Source organism: Schistocerca piceifrons, unplaced genomic scaffold (assembly GCF_021461385.2).
Source record: "Schistocerca piceifrons isolate TAMUIC-IGC-003096 unplaced genomic scaffold, iqSchPice1.1 HiC_scaffold_938, whole genome shotgun sequence".
NCBI classification, from domain to species: Eukaryota; Metazoa; Arthropoda; class Insecta; order Orthoptera; family Acrididae; genus Schistocerca; species Schistocerca piceifrons.
The window spans coordinates 247,501-252,500 of NW_025729210.1; the positions used below are offsets into that span (position 1 = coordinate 247,501).

At 52.8% G+C, this 5,000-nt stretch overlaps 1 non-coding gene across 1 annotated transcript in view; it reads left to right on the plus strand.

The window, feature by feature from the left end:
* The first annotated feature begins 3,688 nt into the window (after positions 1-3,688).
* LOC124772342 overlaps positions 3,689-5,000 on the plus strand; it is a 1,909-nt gene continuing 597 nt past the window's right edge. The window contains exon 1 of the ribosomal RNA XR_007013964.1: positions 3,689-5,000. This exon is cut by the window's right edge and continues 597 nt beyond it. This is a non-coding gene — a ribosomal RNA (small subunit ribosomal RNA).

Below are 5,000 nucleotides of genomic sequence, written 5' to 3' on the forward strand. Positions count from 1 at the left end.
CGATACCGAGCCATCAGCATGTCGGTCCCCATGCGCGTTGCACTCGCACTCGCAGTCGCAAAAACGTGGGGCAAATATATTACGCGGAAGAGTTATAACAGACCGAGCCCCACTGCATGAGGGGAGTCTTTGTCACTAATGTACACAGATGGAACATTTTGGACTGGAACCAGATTACCCGTACACACGGCGCTGATTAGTAATCAATGCAGAGCCATCAAACTACAGAATATATATACAACTGTCCGTATACATGCTGAAAGAGTCTGCCCACAATGGGAACCACACGTCAGCCAGCCACTCTGATCACGCACCACTCTCTGCTTCTAACGGGCGCACATACAATATGTAAGCACCAGCATGGAACAACATCCAGTGCATCCTCTCCGCCACATTACACAATCCACACTATCACAACCAGACCAGGAGGTCCATGCGGAAAATACAATATCCCACCCTTTCGACATCCACCATTGCGCAGATCAGGCACCAACACCCACACATGTCCTATACAACGGTGCACCCAACATCACAATAGTACCTCCTGTCACAGCGCACAAACAATGACATGAGTCAAAGACACAGGTCTGACACAAGCATAGAATTGGAGCGCCGCCTCTAATAAGCCAAAGGTGCATCCTGACGTGACAAATCTGATCATGTCACAAGCATTCACTTACTATAATCACTATCAACGAACCTGCCGCCCCCGCCCCCCCCTACACCTTTCCTTACAACAACGTGTAACCTAACCTAACCTAACCTATGTTGTACCTTAACCTAACCTATGTTGTACCTTAACCTAACCTATGTTGTACCTTAACCTAACCTATGTTGTACCTTAACCTAACCTATGTTGTACCTTAACCTAACCTATGTTGTGCCTTAACCTAACCTATGTTGTGCCTTAACCTAACCTATGTTGTGCCTTAACCTAACCTATGTTGTGCCTTAACCTAACCTATGTTGTGCCTTAACCTAACCTATGTTGTGCCTTAACCTAACCTATGTTGTGCCTTAACCTAACCTATGTTGTGCCTTAACCTAACCTATGTTGTGCCTTAACCTAACCCATGTTGTGCCTTAACCTAACCCATGTTGTGCCTTAACCTAACCCATGTTGTGCCTTAACCTAACCCATGTTGTGCCTTAACCTAACCCATGTTGTGCCTTAACCTAACCCATGTTGTGCCTTAACCTAACCCATGTTGTGCCTTAACCTAACCCATGTTGTGCCTTAACCTAACCCATGTTGTGCCTTAACCTAACCCATGTTGTGCCTTAACCTAACCCATGTTGTGCCTTAACCTAACCCATGTTGTGCCTTAACCTAACCCATGTTGTGCCTTAACCTAACCCATGTTGTGCCTTAACCTAACCCATGTTGTGCCTTAACCTAACCCATGTTGTGCCTTAACCTAACCCATGTTGTGCCTTAACCTAACCTATGTTGTGCCTTAACCTAACCTATGTTGTGCCTTAACCTAACCTATGTTGTGCCTTAACCTAACCCATGTTGTGCCTTAACCTAACCCATGTTGTGCCTTAACCTAACCCATGTTGTGCCTTAACCTAACCCATGTTGTGCCTTAACCTAACCCATGTTGTGCCTTAACCTAACCCATGTTGTGCCTTAACCTAACCCATGTTGTGCCTTAACCTAACCCATGTTGTGCCTTAACCTAACCCATGTTGTGCCTTAACCTAACCCATGTTGTGCCTTAACCTAACCCATGTTGTGCCTTAACCTAACCCATGTTGTGCCTTAACCTAACCCATGTTGTGCCTTAACCTAACCCATGTTGTGCCTTAACCTAACCCATGTCGTGCCTTAACCTAACCCACGTCGTGCCTTAACCTAACCCACGTTGTCGCCTAACGTAACCCACGTTGTCGCCTAAACCTGCTCTGTAATTGTTATACGACTCGTTCAATTAGTGTAGTGTTGCCCACCCGCAACCCTCGCAATATAGTTCGCTACTCGCACTCCCCGCTCCCCTGTGTATCGCTTCATGTTAAACACCTTGCAAGTCTTGCTCACTTTCCACATGCTCCTGCTGTACACTGTAATGTGGATGGCAGCAGGACGTACATGCCGCCCCTCCCCACGTCCCCACCTTGCCCCCTGCCTTCGCAAGCTGGTTGGTGAGAACTTTGCATGTTCAATGCCCTCCGCATGCGACGTACTCAGGCTACGTTGTGGTGCGGCCTGTGTCAACTGTCCGCTAATGTCGTACGCGTAAACCACAATCTGTACTGCACATTCGTCCTTATGTACTGAATGATACATCGTGGCACATGTGTGACCGTACAACGACTGCGCCCAAAAACGGCGGACCATACAGTGCAAATATTGTGCACGCAGCTACGTGTCGTCTCCCTATGAGAGCTGGATTGCAGTGTGGTACGCCATAGAGACGTGTGGGAGGAACGGACGCCGTGGATGGCGATCAGCATGAGCTGTCTGTTGATGTATTCGGACCTAGTCGTCTCTCCTCACACACCGTGATGGCATGGTGCACCGCGTTCCATATCTGCGACATGCTACAGAGGCCGGTTGACAGTCGTTCGAGCAATGGACATCGCATACGTACGGGGGCCACCTTCCACGTATTGTCTAGGCGTGCACATTTTGTTGCGTGTATGTGGGCAGACGTAGTGTGGCGTGACACCTGACACAGGCATGCAATAATCGTGGAAGTTGCAAATGGCGATGGACGCCTGCGTTTTCTGGTGAAGTTACGCAAATGAACAAATGGTAACCTGTTGTGGTGCGGTTGTTCTCGCTAGGGGTGAATCGGTGATGGCGACGATAGGTTGAGGTACTAACCGGTTGTTCCAGCGATACCCACCATGCCGACGAAACTGAACGGCATCTGGGTGTGAAGCGATACGCGGCGGTGGCTGGGTGGGACCGTCCCCGGCCGGTGAGGGGGCGCCTCCCGGCGTGCTGGCCGCGCGGTGCGTGGGCGCACGCGCTACAGCCGGCTGGTGGGGGCGGCCAGTGGCAGGCGCGCCGGCCGACGGACGCGGCAGGCGTCGCAGCTGCGCGCCGGCGCACCCTGCGCGCGGCGCCGTGCGGCCAAAGTAGGTCCTCGCGGGCCCGGTGCGAAGCGCGGTGGACATCTTCAGTGTGCTGGTCCGATTGAGGACTGTGTGCGTTGAGGATGCGCTGCCGCCCGGCGCTCGGCGCCGCGACGCCGTCTGCTGCTCGGTCGCCCCAGCGGTTCTCGCTGGTGGTTTGTATCGCAGCTGTGCGGATGTGTTGGCGCGTGCGCTGTGCTGGGAGAGTTCGCTTCGGCACCCAAGTGGGGCTTTTGTCCTTCTGTGGCGCTGGCGTTGGAGCTGCCGGTCACCGTAGGTGGCGCGTGTTGTCTCCCGCCGGCAATGCCACGACAGCACGCTCCCGGGCCTCTGTCGGCAGCGGCAAGCTCAGTTGGGAGCACGGGTGGTCGCACCGAAAGCGTCTACTCGCCTAACTCCGGGCGATTGCGCCTCTCTCGAACCCGACCAAGTACTTGGGACGGCGCTGCGCGCCGCCGGGACCTGAGAGGGTTTCGAGGTGTATTGTGCAGGGGAGCTCAGCCTCCTCCTGTTTGCAGAATGATTGAGCGGACGCTTGCGTGTTCGCGCGGGCCCCCGGGACACACTCCCGGGCGGCCGGCTGCTCAGCTCTAGTTGACGCAGCTCCCTGGTTGATCCTGCCAGTAGTCATATGCTTGTCTCAAAGATTAAGCCATGCATGTCTCAGTACAAGCCGCATTAAGGTGAAACCGCGAATGGCTCATTAAATCAGTTATGGTTCCTTAGATCGTACCCACGTTACTTGGATAACTGTGGTAATTCTAGAGCTAATACATGCAAACAGAGTCCCGACCAGAGATGGAAGGGACGCTTTTATTAGATCAAAACCAATCGGTCGGCTCGTCCGGTCCGTTTGCCTTGGTGACTCTGAATAACTTTGGGCTGATCGCACGGTCCTCGTACCGGCGACGCATCTTTCAAATGTCTGCCTTATCAACTGTCGATGGTAGGTTCTGCGCCTACCATGGTTGTAACGGGTAACGGGGAATCAGGGTTCGATTCCGGAGAGGGAGCCTGAGAAACGGCTACCACATCCAAGGAAGGCAGCAGGCGCGCAAATTACCCACTCCCGGCACGGGGAGGTAGTGACGAAAAATAACGATACGGGACTCATCCGAGGCCCCGTAATCGGAATGAGTACACTTTAAATCCTTTAACGAGTATCTATTGGAGGGCAAGTCTGGTGCCAGCAGCCGCGGTAATTCCAGCTCCAATAGCGTATATTAAAGTTGTTGCGGTTAAAAAGCTCGTAGTTGGATTTGTGTCCCACGCTGTTGGTTCACCGCCCGTCGGTGTTTAACTGGCATGTATCGTGGGACGTCCTGCCGGTGGGGCGAGCCGAAGGCGTGCGACCGCCCCGTGCGTGCTCGTGCGTCCCGAGGCGGACCCCGTTGAAATCCTACCAGGGTGCTCTTTATTGAGTGTCTCGGTGGGCCGGCACGTTTACTTTGAACAAATTAGAGTGCTTAAAGCAGGCAAGCCCGCCTGAATACTGTGTGCATGGAATAATGGAATAGGACCTCGGTTCTATTTTGTTGGTTTTCGGAACCCGAGGTAATGATTAATAGGGACAGGCGGGGGCATTCGTATTGCGACGTTAGAGGTGAAATTCTTGGATCGTCGCAAGACGAACAGAAGCGAAAGCATTTGCCAAGTATGTTTTCATTAATCAAGAACGAAAGTTAGAGGTTCGAAGGCGATCAGATACCGCCCTAGTTCTAACCATAAACGATGCCAGCCAGCGATCCGCCGCAGTTCCTCCGATGACTCGGCGGGCAGCCTCCGGGAAACCAAAGCTTTTGGGTTCCGGGGGAAGTATGGTTGCAAAGCTGAAACTTAAAGGAATTGACGGAAGGGCACCACCAGGAGTGGAGCCTGCGGCTTAATTTGACTCAACACGGGAAACCTCACCAGGC